This window comes from Rhinatrema bivittatum, chromosome 3 (assembly GCF_901001135.1).
Source record: "Rhinatrema bivittatum chromosome 3, aRhiBiv1.1, whole genome shotgun sequence".
Lineage (NCBI taxonomy): Eukaryota > Metazoa > Chordata > Amphibia > Gymnophiona > Rhinatrematidae > Rhinatrema > Rhinatrema bivittatum.
The window spans coordinates 309,234,219-309,258,743 of NC_042617.1; the positions used below are offsets into that span (position 1 = coordinate 309,234,219).

A 24,525-nucleotide genomic window follows, 5' to 3' on the forward strand; every position below is an offset into this window, starting at 1 on the left:
TCCCTGTGCCCATCCCCTGAGCCATCCAGTCCTAGAGGTGAGGGGCTCTGTATCCCTGCGCCCATCCCCTGAGCCATCCAGTCCTAGAGGTGAGAGGCTCTGTATCCCTGCACCCATCCCCTGAGCCATCCAGTCCTAGAGGTGAGAGGCTCTGTATCCCTGCACCCATCCCCTGAGCCATCCAGTCCTAGAGGTGAGAGGCTCTGTATCCCTTTGCCCATCCCCTGAGCCATCCAGTCCTAGAGGTGAGAGGCTCTGTATCCCTGTGCCCATCCCCTGAGCCATCCAGTCTTAGAGGTGAGAGGCTCTGTATCCCTGCACCCATCCCCTGAGCCATCCAGTCCTAGAGGTGAGAGGCTCTGTATCCCTGCACCCATCCCCTGAGCCATCCAGTCCTAGAGGTGAGAGGCTCTGTATCCCTGTGCTCATCCCCTGAGCCATCCAGTCCTAGAGGTGAGAGGCTCTGTATCCCTGTGCCCATCCCCTGAGCCATCCAGTCCTAGAGGTGAGAGGCTCTGTATCCCTGCACCCATCCCCTGAGCCATCCAGTCCTAGAGGTGAGAGGCTCTGTATCCCTGCACCCATCCCCTGAGCCATCCAGTCCTAGAGGTGAGAGGCTCTGTATCCCTGTGCTCATCCCCTGAGCCATCCAGTCCTAGAGGTGAGAGGCTCTGTATCCCTGTGCCCATCCCCTGAGCCATCCAGTCCTAGAGGTGAGAGGCTCTGTATCCCTTTGCCCATCCCCTGAGCCATCCAGTCCTAGAGGTGAGAGGCTCTGTATCCCTGCGCCCATCCCCTGAGCCATCCAGTCCTAGAGGTGAGAGTGCGCAAACCTTGACACATTCAATGCCTAGAATATATTTTTGATTTACCATGAAAAACTATGCTAAGAAGGAGAAATAAGAATTCTGAAGAGTGAAAAGGAGAAAGTGATAATTGTAAATGGGCAGAAAGGGAAAAAGAAGAGGGAGACAAAGTGGGAGAAGAAAGGGAACAGCATGGGGAATAAATTATGTCTTTTTTCTCCTTTTATTTATCTGAAGGGGGGAAGGTAATTTATAATTGTATGTGATCAGGTAAAGTCTCCGCATAGTTTTACACAGAGACTTTACCCCAAATTTTCAAAGCAAACATATGCACCCAAGGTCACTTTGAAATTTTGTGGGTAATTAACCTGGTACATGCACACAGTAATTTGTACAAAATTGCACTTGCTTTTCGGAGGACATAACTTACACACACACTTTTTTAAAATAAAAAAAGGTTGCGCGTAAGTTTAGCTCTGCCCACCATAATGGCCCCTCCCTGTACCTTTGCACAAAAGTACGTGCAAAACCGGGCTGTGAGTACACTTTTATGGGCATTGAGCCCCAGACTGTTTTCTAACAGCCTGGTTTTATGCAGGTAAAGGCTTTAAAAATCAGACCCTTTATGCATTCACTTTGGCGACATATGTACAGGTTGTCAGGCCAATAAAGTTTCCTGAATTGGAATCTGGAATACAGAGGGACGCAGCCGCCCACAGGAGAGGGAGAGGGAGACGAGGCACAGACAGAAGGGGAGGCTGAGAGGGAAGGAAGAGAAGTAGAACTGTGTCCTGAGTATTGCAGCACCTAACCATACACAAGTACAGGGTGTTCCAAGCAACCGAAAGGGGAAATAAAACCCTAATTATAATTTCCCTACACTGCTTCGCTTTGGTCTTGTCTAACAAATTTCAGCACTGGATAAAACTGATCCACTTATATATAATCTAGATCCAATCCAAGCTCCATCTCTTTTGCACCCCCGCACTTTCCCCATACTCCATTATCTTCCCATTTCAGAGCCTTCCAGCCCCTTATCTCCTTGGCAGCAGGGGTTGACGGGATGGAGGCAGGGGCAGAAAAGAGTTATAGTTAAACTGTTCTTATCCACAGAGCATGCCTGTGTGCCTGCCATGGCACAATCGCCCTGCCCCGTGGACACTGACAGGCCAATGCAATAACCCGTGCGTTGAGAGCCCTGCGCGCCGAATTTCAGCATACAGTTTTAACATTTTTAACAATTTTAGCATACAGTTTTACTTTTTTTTTTTAAACTCCCGCTGCAGTAAGCTAACGCTATGCTAATGCATCAGGAGCTAAAATGAACTTATACCAAATCAAAATGCGCAGTCAGCACAGGCAGAACGCGCATTTCAGCTCGGGAGGGGAGGGGCTGAACTGGAGAGCGCGTACAGCAGGACATCTTTTCTTGTGTTCTTAGCTGTCTCTCTGGCTGCGGTTAGGCTTAAAAACAGAAATGCACCGTTGAGCCTCTGGCACTTCTCCTCGCAGGTAGTGGGGGGGGGGGGGGGATCCCTGGCAGTGGATCCAGCATTAGAAACTTTACTCCACCTCTGGCCAGCAGCAAAGTTTCTAGCGCTAAGAAAAATGTGTGCTCAGCCAGCGCACCTCCCTGCACTGGGAGGGAATGCTTAATGCCCTGATTTGCATGGGATTTCCATGCGCGGGCGCTGAGCTGGGTGCACATTTTGTGCAGGTAAAAGTCCTTCCTGCATCGGAAGTAATGTTTACCTGCAGTGTGCACCCAAGAGTGGGTAAAGCCACGGGTTCAAATGAATGCACTTTATTGCATTGGCCAAAAGAAAGATTTTTGGCTGGGGGTGTGCAAGTGTAGACATATCATACCACCAGGGCCGGTGCAAGGGTATTGGGCGCCCTAGGCGACCCTTGCGATGCCCCCCTCCCCCGTTGTGCCCCCCCCTACCTGTTTCGGCGCCGACTGTGTGCTTCTCAGGGCCGCGAGCAGCTGCTCGCGGCCCTGAGAAGCACACAGTCTCTATTTCCCTTGCCGCGAGCAGGATAGGCCCTGCTTGCGGCACCACATGGCTGCTCTTCGGCGCCCCATACAGCTCGGCGCCCTAGGTGACTGCCGAAGTTTGTCTAATGGACGAGCCAGCCCTGCATAACACACAAAGCAAGAGATGGAGTTTAGTCCAGGTTTTAGGGGTGGACAAGGTCTTCCACTTCCAATGACAAGATTGGAAGGACCAGTAGGAAGGCAGGAGCATGATGAGGCAGGATGAGCTTGAGTCGGGGGGGGGGGGGGGGGAGGGGGGATGCAGGAGCAGTCCCAGAGAGCATTTTCAATACCAGTAAAGTAGTGTCAGGTTGTCTTTTGCAAACAGTGGGGAGCCAGTAACCATCTGCAAGAATAGGAGTATCTTCTTCACATATTCTGGGATAAGCAGGGAATCCTTAGGGCCAGATTTTAAATCACGCGCACCAGGCCAATTTTCAAAGGGCCTGGACTTGCGCATATACCCCCGGGATGCATATAAGTCCCGGGGTTAGCAAAAGGGGCGGTCCAGAGGGTGGGGTGGGGCGGTCTGAGGGCGGGGCTAAAGGCGCCTGGCACAGCGACCATTTGCTGCTGTGCCGGGGGATCGCTCACCAGCAGGGTGCCGGCGCGCTCAACTTACTTCTGCTCAGAAGCAGGAGCAAAAGGTAGGCTAAAGAATTTGGGGGGATTTAGGATAGGGATAGGGGGAGGGCAGGATAGGAGAAGGGGAAGGGACGTTAGGTTAGGGGGTTGGGAAGTTTCCTCCCAATCCGCTCCTTAATTGGAGCGGACTGGGAGGAAACTGGGGAAGGCCCCGATGCATCGCCACGCGAATTTGCAAAATTATTGCCCCCCTTTGTGCACACTTGAGTGCCAGCAAGCGCATATTATAAAACTGCACGTCCATGTGCACGCGCACATGGATGCGCACGCGCAATGTTTTAAAATCTACCCCTTAGCCTATAATTAGGTCTAGAACAGGGATGGCCAACTCGAGTCCTCAGGCCTGGTTTTCAGGATATCCCCAGTGAATACGCATGAGATAGAGTTGCTTGCAATGGTGGCGATACATGTAAATGTATCGCATGCATATTCATTGGGGATAGAGTGAAAACCAGGGCCTGTTTGTGGCTCTCGAGGACCGGAGTTGGCTGGAGCTGGGATTAGAACCCAAGCACAGGGAGATATAAGTGACTCACCCAACAGTCACACACTGAGGGGTTGATGTAATTAACTGAGCGTTAAAACTGCACACTGAAATTCTTAAGGCATCCACAAAATGTTTTTAACTCCCAATGCAGTAAGCTAATGGCAGGAGTTAAAAAAATGCGCACAAACCTGAAATTGTGCATAAAGAAAAATGCTTAGTGTGCATAAAAACATGATTTATGTGCACAAAAATGCTTTCGGCCAAGAAAATAATTTTTGTGCGCATAAATCATATTTAGGCACAGAAAATATGCTTCGTGGACACAAAGCTTGCTTTCTGGTGCATAAAATTCCGACTATAGGTCCTGGCATCGGAACTCCAGCCTCCACCCAGAGGCTAATATTATCCCTAGAAATTTTACTGCACCTCGGAGAAAACATGAGGTAAGCCAGCGCACTTCTCTGCAGTGGCGGGTAATAGCTAATGCCATCGTTAGCATGAGATTTGCCCGAGGTGCACAGAGGCTTCTAGGAAAAGTAAAGAGTCATGGGATAGGTGGCGATGTCCTTTCGTGGATTGCAAACTGGCTAAAAGACAGGAAACAGAGAGTAGGATTAAGTGGACAATTTTCTCAGTGGAAGGGAGTGGGCAGTGGAGTGCCTCAGGGATCTCTATTGGGATCCGTACTTTTCAATATATTTATAAATGATCTGGAAAGAAATATGACGAGTGAGGTAATCAAATTTGCAGATGATACAAAATTGTTCAGACTGGTTAAATCATAAGCAGATTGTGATGAATTTCAGGAAGACCTTGTGAGACTGGAAAATTGGGCATCAAAATGGCAGATGAAATTTAATGTGGATAAGTGCAAGGTGATGCATATAGGGAAAAATAACCCTTGCTGTAGTTACACAATGTTAGGTTCCATATTAGGAGCTACCACCCAAGAAAGAGATCTAGGCGTCATAGTGGATAACACATTGAAATCGTCGGTTCAGTGTGCTGCGGCAGTCAAGAAAGCAAACAGAATGTTAGGAATTATTAGAAAGGGAATGGTGAATAAAACAGAAAATGTCATAATGCCTCGGTTTCACTCCATGGTGAGACCGCACCTTGAATACTGTGTACAATTCTGGTCGCTGCATCTCAGAAAAGATATAATTGCGATGGAGAAGGTACAGAGAAGGGCGACCAAAATGATAAGGGGAATGGAACAGCTCCCCTATGAAGAAAGACTAAAGAGGTTAGGACTTTTCAGCTTGGAGAAGAGATGGCTGAGGGGGGATATGATAGAGGTGTAAGTTCTTTTTCACCAACGCACAATAAAGCTCTGGAATTTGTTGCCAGAGGATGTGGTTAGTGCAGTTAGTGTAGCTGGGTTTAAAAAAGGATTGGATAAGTTCTTGGAGGAGAAGTCCATTAATGGCTTTACTTAGGGAATAACCGCTGCTATTAATTGCATCAATTGCATGGGATCTTCTTGGTGTTTGGGTACTTGCCAGGTTCTTATGGCCTGGATTGGCCACTGTTGGAAACAGGATGCTGGGCTTGATGGACCCTTGGTCTGACCCAGCATGGCAATTTCTTATGTTCTTAACTCCCTGCTGCGTCAGCAGAAAAGTTTGTGCACACAACTGTGGGTTAAACTTTGCCCTCTACCAAGTGCTCTTCATTCTCTCTCTCTCTCTCTCTTTTTTTATATATATAAATATAGAGTGATCCCAGAGAATGACAGAGGGAGTCTTTAACTCACCCCAGGACTTTTTCTTAACCACGCTATCGCTCATCCTTTTAAAGAGGGCTCCCAGTTCTCTAGATAATTACAGATAAATTCTTACAGGAGTGAAGGGTCAGTTTCAGATGTATTTACTGTTTATCGGGAAAGATAGCAGAGCATCCATCTGTTCAGACACACTTTCATGTAAGAACCAAAAGAGGAGGGAGGCCCTTCTTGACATGGGAAGCATGGTGTGGGCTGAAAATGTTTTGCACTGGAATCGGTTTCAGACTATCAGTAAGACACGGGAGCAGGCCAATGAGTTTCAGATGACTGGGGAAAGAAGCAGATGTAACCGTAAAAGAAAAATTATGTTTAAAAAGTATACATTAAAAATACAGATGTTTGTGTGTAAAATTAAGTTTATTAAAGGCAGTTTGAAAAACATAAAAACACATGCAAGGAGGCTACACAAAACACACTGTAATAGAAAGGAGAGGAGACCTAGGAATAAGACCGCAAGTGACTGTATAGCATTGGGAGGAAGATGGATGTTTTGAGCCAGACCTGCTGCTGCAAGTTTGTTTTTAAAACATGAAAGGTCAGCCTATAAAGCTCTGGGCTGAGGCCGCAGAATCCCTGGTGTTCCTTCGAGATATCAGCCTGAGATGCAGGCACGTTATCTTAGGGCTCCAGCACTCACTGCACAGCCTCAGAGCACAGCAGCGACGTGCAGAAGCTCTGCATGCATTTTCCACCATACTATCCTACAGCGCTCCCCAAGCCATCCAAGTATGGAACCCTAAGGTAATATTTCCTAGCTCTGTCTGGGAACCTTCCCTGACGGGCCTGGTTTCAGGATAAGCTGCGATGAGTACGCATGAAATATATCTGCATACATCGGAGATCCAGTGTGAACAAATGAAATTGTGGACCTGCTATTGGAAATTTGTAAACTATCAATAGCATCATCTATGGTACCTGAAGACGGGAGTTGCCAATGTAATGCCAGTTTTTAAAAAGTGATCGAGGAGAGATCCAGGAAATTACAGACCAGTGAGTCTGACATCTGTGCCAGGCAAATGGTAGAAACTATCATAAAGAACAAAATTGCTGACATATAGATAAGCATAGTTTAATGGGACAAAGCCAACATGGATTTAGCCAAGGGAAGTCTTGCTACATTTTTTGAGGGCGTTATTAGACATGCAGATAAAGGTGAGCCAGTTGATGTAGTGTATCTGGATTTCCAGAAAGCATTTGACAAAGTCCCTCATGAGAGACTTCTTAGGAAATTAGAAAGTCATGTCCTATTGTGGATTGCCAACTGGTTAAAACATGGAAAAACAGAGAGAAGGGCTAAATTTTCCCAATGGAGAAAAGTGAATAGTGGAGTGCACCAGGGATCTGTTCTGGGACCACTGCTTTCTAATATATTTATAAACTACCTGGAAATGAGAACAAGTGAGGTGATCAAATCTGCTGATGACACAAAATTATTCAATGTTGTCAAATCACAAAAGGATTGTGAGAAATTGCAAGAGGACATTGCAAAACTGGGAGACTGGGCAAGCAAATGGCAAATGAAATTTAATGTACACAAGTGCAAAGTGATGCACTTAGGGAAGAGTAACCCAAATTATAGCTACAAAATGCAAGGTTCCACATTAGGAGTCAACATTCTGGAAATGGATCTAGGTGTCATCATTGAAAATACATTGAAATTTTCTGCTCAGTGTGCAGCAGTAGCCAAGAAAGCTAGGAATTATTAGAAAAGGAATAAAGAATAAAACAGAGAATATCATAATGCCTCTGTATCACTCCATGGTGCGACTTCATCTTGAATATCGTTTGCAGTTCTGGTCACCACATCTCATAAAAGATATAGCAGAATTAGAAAAGGTACAAAGAAGGGTGACCAAGATGATAAAGGGGATGGAACAATTCCCCTATAAAGAAAGACTAAAGAGATTAGGACGCTTCAGCTTGGAGAAGAGAAGGCTGAGGGGAGATATAATAGAAGTCTATAAAATAATGAATGGAGTGGACAAGTAAACATTAATCAGTTTACTCTTTCAAAAAGTACAAAGACCAAGGGACACACAATAAAGTTACGGGCTAATACATTTAAAACTATTAAGAGAAAATATGTTTTTAGTCAACGCATAATTAAGCTCTTGAATTCATTGCCAGAGGATGTGGCATTCAATCTACCTCTTTGGGGTAGATTTTCAAAGGGTACGCGCGTACCCCCGAAAACCTACCCCAACCCCCCCCTGCATAGGCTCGGCAGCGCGCGCAAGCCCCGGGATGCACGTAAGTCCTGGGGCTTGCAAAAAGGGGCGGTCGGGGGCTTGGCCAGGGGGCATGATTTGGGATTGGGGCGTGTCTGGGGGCGTGTGGGCGGTCCGGGGGCGTGGCCGAGTGCCCTGACACAGCAGCCTATGTCGAGGCCTGCTGTGCCGGCGCGCGTAAGTTACTACTGCCTCCGGGCAAAATAGGCTCGGCGCGTGCAGGGGGGGTTGGGGTAGGTTTTCGGGGGTACACGCGTACCCCTTTGAAAATCTACCCCAAAGAGTCTACTTAAAAAAAAAAACAGCAAACCTAAATATATATATCACACTTAATCACAATCCCAAAAAAAAACCAAAAAGTGATTGAATATTCCCATTCAACATTTACTATTATATATATAAAACAAAAATAATATGTATAAAAAATATTTTATTCCTTAATACAATACATATAAACAAGCCAGGAACAATATACAAATCTTAATTATTCAAATCACCATAAAATCATGACACACACAAACATAACCATTCGCACCACTAAACCTAAATTTATCCAAAATTCCAACTCTTTCCCGACATGTTTTGCTACGCAGAGCTTCTTCAGGGCAATCCACTCAATCATAATCCACAATTCAATCAAAGTTCCTGTGCCTTCTAAAGATGAAACTCTTCTATACTTCTTTTCTATTAAGCGCTTCTCCACTCCTTTGCTCTCAATTGCTTATCTACTTTTTTAGACAACACTCATATATATGTATTCTTTACATCTGTATACAACATTTTTTCAATCAACTTTTGAAGATGAAATAAAAATACAAAAAACCAGAAAATATAAAAAACCGAAAAATACAAAATACCTCCCCAAAAAACCAAACACATACCTCAGATCCCAATCATTTACACTTGTGTACCTCAATGAAACAAAATCCTTCCTTACATCCTCCCAACTGATTTATATCTGTGGGACATTAACAATTCGTATGTAAAGAGAGAAAAACATATACAAATAAATACCAATGATTACAATTTCCACATACAATCATGGGAATGGAAAAGGTGAAACTTACCAAAAGCCAAAACGCTCAAGAAAAACAAAAACACTCAAGAAAAATAAAACCCTTCATTGAGAAATTGATCGGTCACACCAATATCACCATCTTGTTTTCTTCATTGTTGTGGCTGGTTGAACCCATTGTGAATTGGTTCCACAGGCTCTCAGTCAGTCCCATCCTATCATATTGGGGTAGAGTAACAAAGGAAGAGCGCCCACTTCTGTTTTAGCTTGGCTGACCAGAGTCTTCAGTTGCACTTAGCTTATGGGCTAAATGCTGCTGGTCCCTGTGGATGTGTTACGAATCTGCCCTCAGGCAGCCTCTCCACCTTTTTTCTGCCTTCTTCAGCAGCCTGGAGGCTGCCGACTTACTCTCTAGTGGCCCGGAGGCCGTTGGCATGCTTCAAACGCAGCAGGAGGCCGCTGCCTGCATTTCTATGTGGCCCTTGGGCCCTCTGTGGGAGGAGGGCTTACATCCCCGGACTCGCCTGCAGTGTGGAGCTGCCTCCGGTGCTCACCCTGTGACTTGAGAGCAGCTGAAAACCTAGGCCTGGTTTGTGGCCTAGCTCCAGTTCCTGCTCCTGCAGTCTTCAGCGTCTTCAGCAGGACCGCTGTCCAGGGTCCTGCACTGCTTCCTGCTTCCTCCTAGAGGCCGGCTCTCTCTTCAGTATTTAAAGGAACAGCGAAGGTGTGGTGCTCTTCTGACATCATCGTGGGAGTCGCCTCTTCAGCCCTACAAAAGGGGCTAGTCCTCATTCCTTCCTTGCCTTCGCAAGGAGCCAGTCCTCCTTAGGACTTCTGTGAATCCAGCTTCTCGTTGGCACTATGTTCTTCATTGGAATTCCATGTCTTCGTCCTGATCTCTCGTCTCGTCAGTTTCTGTGTTCCAGATGTTCCTGATGTTTGTCCTCTCAATGTCTTCTCATCTTCATATCGTCTCAAGTCTTCGAATCTTCTCAACCTTTCAATCTTCTAACCAACACTGAAGTTCCAGATGTCCTGCCACTCATCCTTCTCTTCAATCTTCTAACCAACCCTGAAGTTCCAGATGTCCCGCCACTGGTCCTTCTCTTCAAATCTTTCAACCTTTTCTTCGACAGCGCCCCCACCGGATGGATCCTGCTTTTACCTCCTAACTCCAGTGCCATACTCCGTGTCCCACTTATGCTCCCACGCTGAGTCCTGGACCCCAAGTCCTTGGTTTGGGGGTTCGGCCCTAGGTCCTTCACTAAGGTCCTATTTTACTGTCAGGACCTCCGGATTCCCTTGCGACTGTCTCATCCTGATAATGAACTCTAATAATGTCCTGCTCCGTTTGGCGTGGTCCTTGCCTTGCCTTGACTGGCTGGGTGGGCACGTCTCGGTTCAGGTCTCACAGTGTAGGGTGCGTGATGTGGCAGTACCTACTCAGTATTTCTCCAAGCAACTTGTGACTCTTTCGGAGTCCTTCTTCAACCAACCGTGAATCCCATCTCACATCTTCTTCAACCAACTGTGAGTCCCGTCTCACCTCTTCTTCAACTAACCGTGAGTCCCGTCTCACCTCTTCTTCAATCAACCTTCTCTTTTCAATTCTTCAAGTAACCTGTCTTGGGAACCTCAAGCGTGGTCTGTGAATTGCCTTGCTGAGTGTGTAGGGCACGTCATGTCGCAGTACCACCTCAGAACTCTAAAACCTTGAGACTCCATGTAAACACTTCTTTTCTTCAAGTCTTCATGAAGCCCTCACATCTTCAGTCTTCGTCTTCATCTGATGCCTTCATCCTCTGACCATTGTCTGCCCTGTCGCAGTTGCTGCTTCATGCGGCAGGTCCAAAAGGGCTTGAAGTAGTCGGAGGACCACTCATGAGACTAAACATTGCGTTCTCTGAGTCTCTCTACTGTGCACAGGTGCGGTGGTGGTCAAGGTCCCTCTATACCAGCCTACACTCGGATGCCTCTCACCTGCCTCGACGCTTGCTGGTATATGTATTTGTGTACCCAGGGGTACACATATACCACTAGAGATGGGTCCGCTTCCTGCGGTCCCATAACAGGATGCAGGCCAAGTCACAGTTCTTCCATAAACAATCTGGATTCGCTTTACTATTTTCTAATTAGTGTCTTCATACTCCCAGAGTCCACCAGTGCCTGGCTGGATGAGCCCTCGAGCTCCATGGAAATCACAAAAGTAGAGACTCCCTGGCTAGGAACATCCAGAAAATGACAAAAATGTGGAGCCATGAAGTTAACATCCATTGGCTCCTCTTCCTTGCAAGGGCAATCTCTGGTGAAATGGCCCATTTCTGCACAGCTGAAACATGGTGGACCAAGCGGGTTTTGCGGTGGAGAGATGGGTCGGCCCAACTCTGCCACTTATCAGGGTCTCTGGCCCTTAGGGCTCAGCTGCCCTTTCACCCGGTCACTTGGTCTTTCCTGGATCTGTAGTGAGTCAGGCATGGTCTGTGCTTGGTAATAGACCTCCGCCACTTCCAATGCCATTTCAGGCATAGGGATCATGTGTTGACACACCCACTGCCATACAGGCTGTTCTAGGCTGTCTAAGAACTGTTTCAGCAGCATTGCTTTGGCTACTTACACCTTGGTCTTCCCTTCTGGGCACAGCCATTTCCTAGTGTCATCCTTGAGTCTGTGGAATAGGTTTCTTGGGTTTTTCCCAAGATGAAGAATTCCCCGCTGAAATTGCTATCGGTATGCTTCTGGGGTTGAATCCCACTCTCTCTAGGATGGTGGTCTTGACTTCCGGATACGTGGCCCTCCCTTCCGGACTGGTGGTTTGGAAAGCATCTTGACTACTCCTGTTGAGTAGATTCTCGAGCTGGGTAGTTTATCTGTCCTCTGGCCAACCTGCCAGTTGAGTTGTGGGTCAAAGTTTTTCAGAAAACCATCAGAGTCTTCTCCTGGGGGTCATCTTAAGTATTGCCAGTGACAAAGGAGGTGGCTTTGATTATGGTGGTTTGCAATGCCTGTGTTGCTGCATAACCTGTTCTCGCAGTGACTGCTGCTGGCCTATTTGATTTTGCACAGTATTCTGAAGTTGTTGCTGCAGGTGGCAGACAAAGAGTGGTTTTCCAGTGGCCTCAAAAACCAGTTTTGAGGCCACTGCTTTTCAGAGGTCACTGCTTTTCAGTGGCCTCAAAACTTCCCCTCTTCTTCAGTGGAAGAAGAGGGGAAGAAAAACAAAAAAATACTACTGGCCTGTCCAGCCCTTACTGACTGCTTGAACCCTGACTGCACACGTGGGGCTACTTATGCTGGGTGAGAGAAACTGTGAGGCCCCAGGAAAAAAATAAAAAGATTCTGTAGGGTTTTTTTTTTCATCTGCTGTGGGCTTTTGTTTGTACTTTCTGCTTAGACTAGCTGGTCCCACTGCTGCCATCATATGTAGTAACTTGGGGCTGTTGTGGCTTGGGAAACAGCCAGTAGGATAAAGGAAACAGAATCTGGCTGTATCCTTATATACAATTTTATTTTCAGAACAAAAAGACAACACAAAGTAAAGCTGCTCACTTTGCAGGGCTGGTAACAATCAACTCAACCATAACTGGTTTTGGTGTATGCTGACTTTTCTAGGCCCTGACTGCCTTCACCCAGAATCCTTTGTGGGGCTGGTTCTTTAGGATCACCCGGCCAGATAGCTGTGGCTGGTCCCTTAAGGTGTTCTGAGGGAGTTTCCTGTAGACTCCCTCACATAAACAAATAGAAACTTCTAGTTTCTCAGTTCTAGTGTCACATATTTTAGGAGTGAATGGAATGTAATTGGTTGCTTTGAATCTGTATGGTAAATAGTAAGTAAATAATGGATAAAGGAAAAGTTATATTCATGGAAATGAGTGACTGGAGCTGCATTCTGAGAAAGTACCTAGGTGAAAAAGTAGGAAATACTGTGATATATTAAAAATTAGTCCATGCTGCCGTCTCTCCTGGCCTGAAACAATACTGAGCCACAATATGATTGACTGAGGAGAGTCTGCTTCAAGATGTCACTCCCGTGTTGTAATAATCAGATTAAAGCAGTGGTGTGGCATCATAACACCTTCAAGTGGTTCTCTGGTGCTAAAATCTAAATGGATCTTGAAACTCGTGCTGTTTCTAAATTTCCTGGAGCTGCAGCATCACATGATACAATGGAGTCTATCCAGCAGTGTCACAGATCCTGAGACTAAAGATCTTAATGCATTTTACTGTACATTAACTGAAGGTGTATAAAAAGGGATTTTTAGCCAGTAAACAAGCCAAAGATCGCTTTCAAAAATTGCTCATATTTAAAGGTATCAAGAAGAGGCAATCACACCTTCCATATTGTGCAAGTTCCTGTGGTACATGGCACATGCAGCCATCAAAGGGATGGTGTTGGATCGGAAGTGGTAACATCAGATTCTGAAAATTCCTGCTAGTTACCTATAACTGTGATACAGGAGCACTGAGATGCCAATGATAGCAACAGGACTGGCCCTTACTGCTTCCTCTTTACTGTTTTCATTTCCATATTTCTGCTGCTGCTGCATTATGGCTGTGAACAAGTGTCAGTGCAGCATAACACAACTGCAGGCCCCAAATCTTTCACTTTTTCCTTGACATATAGGCTAAAAACAAACAAACAGTGACAAGGCTAAAATAAATACAAACAAGTAAATGTGAACAGAACATCGGAGGTGTGTGAAAATCCTTGCACAGAAGCAAATCTCTTCAGGAGCCAAATATGCCATGAGCTAGGAAAAACAAAATATGATAGAAGATAAGGACCATAATGCTCATCTAGTCTTCCCAGTTTCAATCCTGTTATATTGCCTTGGGCTCCGGTTGATCTCTGTCCTGTCCTTCCCACCTCTTTGCTTAATCTTTCCCAGGCCTTCTGGAATGCAGCTCTTGCAAGTTCCAGGAGTCGCAGAGCTCCTTCCTCATCACTAACCCTGCAGGGTGAGAAAGAGGATGGAGGGCCTTCTATAACTGAACATAGAGAAAGTTGATCTGAAATACTAATTCCCTGAATGCTCACCAAGGCTAGCTTGGTCCATCTTTAACATCTCTTTAAAAACCTGAAGTGCCGATGGTACTCTCTGCCTCCAATGCACTGAGAAACTGAAATGTCAGACATGCTTCTCCCATCCGTCTCCAGGGGCCTCCTCTTTCTCTGCCAGAACTAGAAGCTGGCTTTCTGAGGTGGATGGGGAAGAGGGAAGGCCCCAGTAGAGTAAAGGAGAGAAAAGGGGAACAGAACAACCAGCAGGCCAAGAAGGTGAATCATGGTGATGAACTTTAATGACTAGGAAATGCCGTAAAGTCTAAAAACCTTTGTGAGCTGAGAAGGCCTCCGTTTTACTATTGTAATGGCAGCCAGACTGCTGCAACATCAGTACTGTCTGGGGCTGGGAGGGAGGGCGAGGGAAGGGAAGGGAAAGGCGGGTGGCCGTGTTAAGGTAGTTGCTCAAAAATGAGCAAAAAAAAGACAAAAATGAAAGGTCTTGCTAATGTTACTAATCCAGCCATTCTGGAAGACTGCAAAATCTTTAGCTCCTGTATTATAAAATGTACTATATTGCTCATCTTAGCTGCTTTGCCTTAAACTGCACCAGAAGTCAGGTATAGCCAATATGTCTTCTTAAACTGTTATGTACAACTTATAATGCAATAGCTGCATAAGAATTATAGAACACTTTGCATGCAACAGGACTGCAGTATTTTGTACATAAAGTGCATGACATTATCATTTCTATAATATGCCAAATCCAATATGAACTAGACAAGCCCTTTTTGTGGGATTTTTTGGTGCTATGTTGGATTGCTGTCTTGCAAAGAGTTCTCCATGCATAGGGCTCCCTTCTTCCAATAGCAATAAGCAGACAGTATTTTACAGACCATCTAGAACTCCTTAAAAAAAAATCTGCCATGTTTCACAACCAATTCAAAGTATTCCCATCCCTGGGGCTACTGCATTGTGGTTACTGGCTTCATGTCAACTGGATAGGCTGAGCCAACCCTGGTTTTACTCCATGGCTGAATTTGTAGTTTCTGCCTTTCATAGAGAAACTGGAAATACAATTACACAGAAGCAACAGAGTGAAAACAGAATTGGCTGAGCTTGTCCAGTTGACAAGGAGCCATTTGGTGATCCTACGAGGTGCTGCATTGCTCTATAGAACTCTTCTTTATGATTCTGGCTGCCTCTTCCCTTTGGAAGTGAAAGATCTCACTGTGCAAGCTGATCCTGTAGACTGGGAGATAAAAGAGACCATCAAAGGCCCAAGGAACAATGGACATCATGTGGTTGCATAGAAGGAAAGCAAGGCTGGAAGAGCCTCCAATCCCAGGGCAATGCTGCAGCAAACATAATGGTTTCATTAATGGAGGAGGTGGGCGAGTAGATGAAGTGAGTGAGAGAAGTGAAGTGGGATAACTGAAAGATGGAGACAAAGTGAGAGCAAATGTGCAAGAAATAAAGAAAAACCATAAAACAGCAGAACAGGCAAGACAGGTGCATTGGCAGAGTTGTCTGTAGGGTGTCTCAGTACTGGAAGAGTAGAGAGTGTTGCAGTGCAAGACTAAAGTGAATTGGCAGAGCTGTATGTATGGCTCTCAGTACTGAAACAGCAGGGGATACACATTGCTTCCAGTAATGAAGGGAAATTGCAGAGCATATGCTCAAAGAATGTTAAGGATAATAGTAGGACATTGGATAACATTTTTTTTTCCAGAAAAAGCTTAAAAGTAGTCTTCATTCTGAATTGAACCTTTGGACAAAAGTGTCATAAACCCACAGAATTTTTGTTTTAAATATTGTAGGACTGTTAGATGTTCTTGTAAGAAGATTGTTCTTATAAAATGAATTGCATCTGTTATGTACTGTGTATAGCTTGTAAATGTTATCTCCAGTCACTAGGGGGCAGCCAGGTGTAATGTAGCTGAGAACTCCCAGTTCTCTGTGCCTGCATCTGCTGCAGCAACTCTGACTGTGTCTGTGTGAATAGCACAGGCAGGCGTTAGCTCCTGAATGAACCTCTGCCATTACACCTTCTGCCTCCCCTCACTCACTCCATGAAAGTAGTAATGGAATACAATGTTAAGTCACCAATAATAAAATCACTTAAAATAAACTGAAAGCAGTAGATATGTTACCCTTACTAGGTTAACATAGACTGAAAGATACAAGCTTACAGTGAGTCCAAGTCACAAAAACTTGCAATAAAATATTTGCTATCCTTATAAAGATATCAGTGCGGCCCAACATTTTTGTTGTATTTTCTTTTAAACTGTTTTCATAGGCAGGAACATGCTGGGACTGCAAAGATGTGTTTATAAGAGGAATATTCTTTTAACTGGAATCACATCTATAAGAAGGGACTCAAGAAGGCCTGTAAAATGCTTTTATGTGGAATCCGATGTACTACAATAAAATCACAAAAGATAAGGATAACGGTGTTGATTTACTCCAGTACTTCTGTTTCTGGGCAGACTCCACAACAAACCAGTTTGCTGGACATCTGGGGTTCTCTGACTCTGGAATCCTCTGCCATCAGTACAGATCAATTATAAATGAGCAGCTTTGCACCTCCTCATCTGACCCTTCCCTGGTTGAAAGAATCAAGTCAAAGAGAGGATTTTCTTTTTTGATGTCAAGTCTGAAAGATATGTAAAACCTGCACCATTTTTTCCCCACAAAACCAAGGGTATGAGGAAGGGAGGTAGATTGAGTAACCTCGAAGGGTTAAACAAGAGCCGCCTCTGCTTGCTTGTGCAATGTCCACTTCCTCTATGAAATGGCCTGTGTTGAAATTTCTTTAAAAAATCTTAATGTCAGGATCAGATTCAGCCTCACCACAGTCTCATCTAGTGACTACCAACACCTTAAGGCATCTCCAGGCTACTGATCTGTGCATCCTTTCCATTGCATTCTCATCTCTCCTCTCCTTCACAGCCTTAGCAGAATTTGTTCAGGAGACAGTTTCTTGTACAACATTATACTTTCCCCTGCTTTGGACACTCTTGCCCCATCCTATAAAGTATAACCTTAGCTCATCTCTAGAGTTTATTTTCTGTATTCCTGCACTTCCTGTGCAGAATATTTCTGACTAAAATCTGGTTCCCACGCTATCTTCCCATATTTCAAATTTGTGCTCACTTTCTTGCATTCTGCTGTTCCACCCACTAAATAAATCTTCTATGACCATTGACTGGCGCCTTGTCTCCAACTCCCACAATCACCCTGTTTCTCATACCTAGCCCCCGCCCCTGGGTGCTGCCCACTGACCTTTTTCTTTCACGACAAGGTTCACAGGGTAAGAAGTGAGTTCTCCATCAGGCCCTTCTATCATCCTCACTTCATTATTCCTTTCCCACTTCTTCAGCCCGACACCCTTTCTTATTTCAAATCACAGAGGAGGACACTGCCCATGTTCTCTCCTCCTCCAAACTCCTTACTCATTCTTCTAATCCCATTCCTGCCCAGCTCTTTAGTTCTGTCTCCCCCTGTCATTCCCCCGTCTGTCAAATTCTCAAATCTCTCTCTTTCCGCTGTGACTGTTCCTGTCGTCTTCGAACATACTGTGATCAGGTCGGCCCTCAAAAAGTCTTCACTAGACCCTGCCTACTCTATTAATTATCATTCCATCTCCCTCCTTCCCTTTGCATCCAAACTACTTGAGCCATCTGTTCACGTCTGGTGCCAGGACTTTCTTTTATCTCAAGCAATTCTTGATTCACTCAACTCTGGATTCCATTCTTTATATCCCATGGAAACGGCCCTTGCCAAAGTGTTCAGTAATTTCTTTATGGCCAGGGCCAGGGGCCTTTACTTCATTTTCATCCTCCTTGACTTATCCACCTGCTTTTGATGTCGTCGATCACCATCTACTCCTTGATACTCTCTTCTCACTTGGATTTTGGGACTCTGTCTTCTCTTGCTTCTTTTTGTGCCATCCCATTATCAGTCAGTCTGCCTCGGGAATCTGTCCTGGGCCCTCTTCTCTCTCTACACCCATTCTTCTGGTGCCCTGATCTCCTCCACATCTTTATGTTGTTGACTCACAGATCTACTTCTCTGCACCAGAAACTTCACCCTAACATCCAACATCACCACCTGGCTGTCCTACTGTTATCCTAAAAACATGGCCGAGACAGAACATCTCCCTTTTTCTATCTCTGTGGATAGCAGTGTCGTCCTCCCATTTCCCTCGGCCTGTAACCTTGGAGTCATCTTTGACTACTTTTTCTCCTTCTCTTCAAACATTCAAAAATTCTGCTAAAAAGTATAATTTATTTCTCTGTAGCATCACCAAAATTCACCCCTTCCTTTCTGAGTGCACTATCAAAACCCTTAGCTATTCGCTTATCACTCCCTGCCTAGACTAATGCAATGTACTCCTCACAAGTCTACCACTGAACCATCTATCCCCAATTCAGTCCTTTTAAATTTCAGCTGCATGACTTACCTTCCTCCAATGTCATTAATGTAACCTCTCTTCTCATTGCCTTCTCACCTGCATCTACAAACAATTATATTTCTTCTGCTCACCTACAAGTGCCTTCACGCTGCAAATCCTTCTTACCTCTTATCTCTAACCCTTTCGGAAACTCTATTGATCAGGCAATCTGCTCTTATTTATGCCATTCTCCTGCATCACCAGCTCCTGACTCCACTTGAAGGCATCTGAAGATAAGGAGAGACGTACAGACACGTGCAAACACAAACATATGCACACACAGACTCACCTGCACTGGCCATGAATGTGTACACAAATTCAGATAAAATGCACAAACACTTGCACACACAGAGATAAATAGAACAAGCCCTAACATGAACAAAGAATGTGCTGTGATAACACCCTAATTTGGCACACTATACTAGCGTAGCAGCCCTATGGCGGTAATGTTCTGGATTTTTCACACTATAATGTTGTAGTTCTATGGCAATGCTCTGGATTTGACACTCGACAGTGTGTATTTGTAAGGGAACAAACAAGGTAACTGGATTTGACACACTACAGTGATATTCATATGGTAACACTCTAGATTTGGCACACTGTAGTGCTGTATTCCTATGAGAATGCACTGTTTGACATATTATATTGCAATATTCCCATGGTATCTCTGGATTTGGCAAACTATAGTGCAATATTCCTATTACTGTGGTTGCTGGCGATAGGAATAGTTGACCATGTTGTAATAATGCCATGACTGCAGTGGTTGACTGTATCTGGGAATGGCTATACTGTGATTGTGGTTGTTGACCATGACTGAAGATGGATAACCACTATTACAGGGTAACCTCTACCTCTAAATGAGCTTGAATTATCCTTGTTCTGGTCACCCTTCTTGATGTGGATTCCTGCTGATTCCCAATAAAGCAATGAGATATATTAATTACATTACTCCATTTTTATTCTACCTGTTGTTCAGGGTATGGAGTTGATCAACCCGCGATGGATTCCCTACAGTAAAGGTCTGTGCTTGGGGGCAAGAAAGCTATAACTACCCAGTGATACCCTCCTTCTGGCTGGCAAAGAAAACTCCAGGTACTGAAAACTGAAGTGCATCTCCATCCCCTCCAAGAGGAAAGTAGGTCAGGTAGTGACAACCTTTTGTAATAATGTGACACCCTCCCTAGAGATCTTCTTTGGTGTAACTTACAAAGTATAGTAAAAGGGATTTTAATTAATCTGGTCTGCTAGCAACATAAATTCAAGTAAAGATCTTATTAATTACCAAGAGACTTTCATGGGCATATACTGTAGAACCTTTAGTAATTTTCATTCTTTTCATGATTATTCTGTGGTTTATAAAAGCACAACTTTTAATTATATGTTTTACATTTTTTGGTCATTTAAGATAGCTACTCCACAGCATGCTCTAACATTTTGATCTGCTCCGCTACATACAACTGTTAGGGCCTCAGATCTATGGCAATTCCATGGCCACAGTAAGGGCCACAAAACCTGCCCTTGTCAAGGAATTCCCTAGTCCCAGCAGGCGTGGGAATTCAGGAGGGAGCAGTATGGTTTCTCCCCTCCCACCCCCATGCATAGCAATCTGGCAGCAGGAAGAGCAAGACAGCAGGAGTGTTTAATGCTGTGTCTGCCTCCTCCTTCCGCTGCCCAGGCCCAGCTAGCATTTTGAGCCATGCAGCACTTTAGTTAAATCATGAGTCTGGCCAAGGCAGGACGGTGCAAGGGTATTGGCCGCCTAGGTGACCCTTACCTGCCCCCTCCCCACCTGATTCGGCGCTCTCTATTTCTCTTTGCCGCAAGCGGGATAGGCCCTGCTCTTCGGCGCCCCCTATGGCTCGGCACCCTAGGCAACCGCCGAAGTTCGCCTAATGGACGCGCCGGCCCTGGGCCCAGGACAGATGCAGTATGAAGGGAGAGGACTGGTGGGTGGGAGGAGGGGGACAGGATTAGGCTAAGAGGTAAGAAGGGAGAAGAGAGGATCAGCCTGGGGGAGGGGGGGAGTAGAAGAGTGGAAGGGAAAGTCAAAGGAAAGAATCAGTCCAAGGGGGAAAGAGAGGATGAGGGTAGAATAAAGGGTGGAGAGAAAGAGAAGATATGGGAAAGGAAAGGGAGTGAGAAAGAGAATGTGGAAGAGGGAGAGAGGATGAGAAAGGGAAAGAATGAGCAGACAGGGAAGGAAAGAAAAGGATAGGAAAAGAGAAGGAGAAAGGATCGGGGATGGGGTGGGAGGAAGGGAGAGGTCCAGGGATGGGAGACAGAGAAGGGGGAAATATGGGAGAGATGAGAAGTTGGGGCTAATCTGCATGAAAAAGAAGGTAGGAGATACTGGGAGACAAAAGGGATGAAAAACTGGAAGATGTAAACATTGCAAGAAGGATCATATAGAACAGAGAGGGAAGCAGAAGAGAGAAAAGAGCAGCAGGAATTTCTGCTTCATGAAACCCTCCCTAGGTATGTAAGCTTCCTTCCTTCAGCTTTGCAGCCATATCTGAAGAAGGGACCCAAGTGAGCTGGAAAGCTAATGTATACAATAGCAGGACCAAAATTTAAAGAGGATGCATACGTTAGGGACACTCGAAAATGTAGGCTATATGTAAAAACTGAATGCCCATAAATGTAATCATAGGTTACAAAAGAAATTTCATTTTTTTCAACTATGGAATGCCAATAAAATCCATTGCAACCGTATAGAACCAATACTTACAATATTAACATAGAGTTGGATTCCATCATGTGATGGTAAAAGTTATTTAAAATCTCCCTCATTAGTGTAGTATGTACGGTAAAAGTTCCATGGGCAAATTTCACATACATAAAGTCCAATGTGATGGGCACATAAAATATTAGGTGTACGAAAAATCCCCCAAATCCAATATGTAGAACATACTTGAGGAGTAGGTCCAGGTTTAATTGGGATGGAATGCCGTAGAACAGTGTTCTGGTAACCTTTTGTTAAAGAGCTTGTTGCTACAGAGGCAAATTTAACAAGGCAGTTTCTAAAAACCAGCTCCCGTCTTCTTTTGCTCCAGCTTGTGGGCTCTATATCCTTTCAGGCTTCTGGAACAGCTGCAGCCATGGTGCTCTGCTATTGGGTATTGGGGGATAAGGGAGCGTATTCAGACCACATGTCCAGGGCAGTGCAGGGGCTCATGGTGATGAGGTTTGACTGCATGGGTCCTTGTGAATGCTGCTGCTCTTTTGGGGGCAGGACATGTTAAGGCTGCATGCCCAAAACATTGCATAATCTGGGAGACAGAGGACTGGTACAGCCAAGGAATGCAGGTACAGAGAAGGGCGACCAAAATGATAAAGGGGATGGAACAGCTCCCCTATGAGGAAAGACTAAAGAGGTTAGGACTTTTCAGCTTGGAGAAGAGACGGCTGAGGGGAGATATGATAGAGATGTTTAAAATCATGAGAGGTCTAGAACGGGTAGATGTGAATCGGTTATTTACTCTTTCAGATAATAGAAAGACTAGGGGGCACTCCATGAAGTTAGCATGTGGCACATTTAAAACTAATCGGAGAAAGTTCTTTTTTACTCAGCGCACAATTAAACTCTGGAATTTGTTGCCAGAGGATGTGGTTAGTGCAGTTAGTATAGCTGTGTTTAAAAAAGGATTGGATAAGTTCTTGGAGAAGTCCATTACCTGTAATTAATTAAGTTGACTTAGAAAATAGCCACTGCTATTACTAGCAACAGTAACATGGAATAGACTTTTTTGAGAACTTGCCAGATTCTTATGGCCTGGATTGGCCACTGTTGGAAACAGAATGCTGGGCTTGATGGACCCTTGGTCTGACCCAGCATGGCAATTTCTTATGTTCTTATATATTTAGGTACTAACCATAGTTCCCTTTAAGCTGAGCATGAGAAGCGATTGCTCATACATTTCAGAGTACTGCTCACAGGTTTTACATGATCGCTCACATGAATTTTTTTTTTGTGCTATATACAGTAATGGAATGCTAATGCTGGTACTCAAAAATTGTTGGATTAAAAAAATTGTTGCTGACACGAAAACAAATTTGCACACACCTAGTCACTCCTTGGAGGGAGCATTGGGGCTAACCCTATTATAATTTTTTGCTTTCCACAGTTCCACTTCCTTTTTATCAACAAATTAAACCCTGAGTAGGACACATTCAGGCTCCTAGGTAGTAAACCTTACACTGTCCACATTTCGTCCAAAATCTGTATCACGAGCTGTTGTCAGTAGTATAAAGATGTCCATTGTCATCCATTTCTTTCTTATTAGTAGCTGTAGCCTATAACAAATAATATCACCACTTACCCATCAAGGGATATTTTAAATACAAAGCATCCAGTCCCCACACAGTAATATTCAAGTGATATTGAGTTGTCATTTACCATGCAAGCTACTGCTTTACTCTGCCATGCAGAAGGTCCCTGGTTCAATACCCGTCTTGGTCCTCTGCTCCCTAGGTCAGCCAGGGCTGTTGAGGCAGCATTCACAAGCAGTGGGGTAGGGGGAGGGAGACTGTTGTTGCAATGATTAAAGTTGGGAGGGGATAGAAAATAGAAAAAAAAATCCCCACCTAGTTAGCAATAAAGGTTCATGGTGCCAGATCTCAGCCCTAGTTCTGACAGAGCTGGAGGAAAGTGACTGGGGAAAAAAAAAAGCTAATGTACGTCAACTTCTTCAAATAAGACTTGGTCCAATAAAAGGTGCAATACTGTATCATTGTGGGTGTTATTTATAACTTTCTTTCTGGCTGAAAGATTATTAATGCAGTAGTTGGACTAGATAGAAGGGACGGAGGGGCTAAAGCTCTGGGAATGAGGGCGAAGTCCGGTTCCAACTCAGCTAGAAGTCCAAAGGATCAGAAAGAAACCGCCGGGCCCAAAGAATATACAAATCTAGGAGTCCATATTCAGCTGCTGTGTGGCCGTGCTGGTTAGCTGGTTATACATAACCGTTTAACCACCAGTATATATCTGCCTGTCTTAACCTATTATGTCTCAAATTTTTTAAGAAGCTACCCTCTAAATAGGATACTGGGACATAATGGATTAAAGTTAACTTTAGGACGGTCTTACGGCCCGACCAGAATTAACTGGCTAACTCAGATATTCGGAGCTAACTCCACTGCTCCCCAGAACACCTCCCGCCCTCCCTCGAAATGTCCCCGACTTATCTGGCAAGAATTTAGCCAGATAGGGGCTGAATATAGCTGGGTAAGCCGTTTAGACAGAAAACTATTACGTTATCCTTCCAAATGGCATTTGAATTTGGCTATCTAAATGTTACATTATTTTACAATTCATACATTACCATGACACCCTCAAGCCCTAGTGAGAGGCTTCCTCATTATTTATTTGTTTATTTATTAAATCGTATTCTCGCTTAACATCAAACATTCTAAGTGATTTATAGTATTTATAGTGATTTATAGTATTTTCATACTTTAGTTCTGATGTAAACCGATATGATGTTCACACTAATACCGGTATAGAAAAGCTGTTAAATAAAATAAATAAATAAATAAATAGTAGAGTAAAATTAAACATAATAAAATTAACAATACACAGTACTACCTCTAATAGAAACGTGACATCAGAAAAAGCCCATATAGCCCATCTAGTCTGCCCATTCACCCTACTAATTCAGCTTTACAGTTCCTATCACTCCCTCAGAGATCCCCTGTGTTTATTCCATGCTTTCTTGAATTCAGATACTGTCCTTATCTCCACCACCTCCCTGGCAGGCTATTCCATGCATCCACTCTGCCCCCTTTCACCCTCATCCCTCGAGCCTCCTTTTTATTGGGAGAGGCTTGCCTCCTGAGCATGGAAACCTTGGAGGTATTTAAATGTCTCTATCATATCTTCCCTATCCTGCCTTTCTTCTAGGGTACACATGTTTAAATCCTTAAGTCTGTCCCATTACTTTACAGGCAAGACCACTGACCATTTTAGTAGCCACCCTCTGGATTGACTCCATCCTGTTTATATCCTTTTCAAGATGCAGTCTCCAGAATTGTACCCAGTATTCCAAGTGAGGTCTCACCGGGGACCT

The 24,525-nt window shown here is 44.6% G+C and overlaps 1 protein-coding gene across 2 annotated transcripts in view; it reads left to right on the plus strand.

Annotated features, from left to right (window-relative positions):
* Window positions 1–24,525, plus strand: part of NFE2 (nuclear factor, erythroid 2) — a 73,977-nt gene that overhangs the window by 7,579 nt on the left and 41,873 nt on the right. Inside the window, exon 2 of one of the 2 annotated variants that reach the window (XM_029595156.1) lies at window positions 19,437–19,595. The gene's annotated coding sequence lies outside the window, so the exon portion shown is untranslated. The remainder of the gene's footprint in view (window positions 1–19,436; window positions 19,596–24,525) is intronic. The other variant, XM_029595155.1, reaches the window with a different exon arrangement.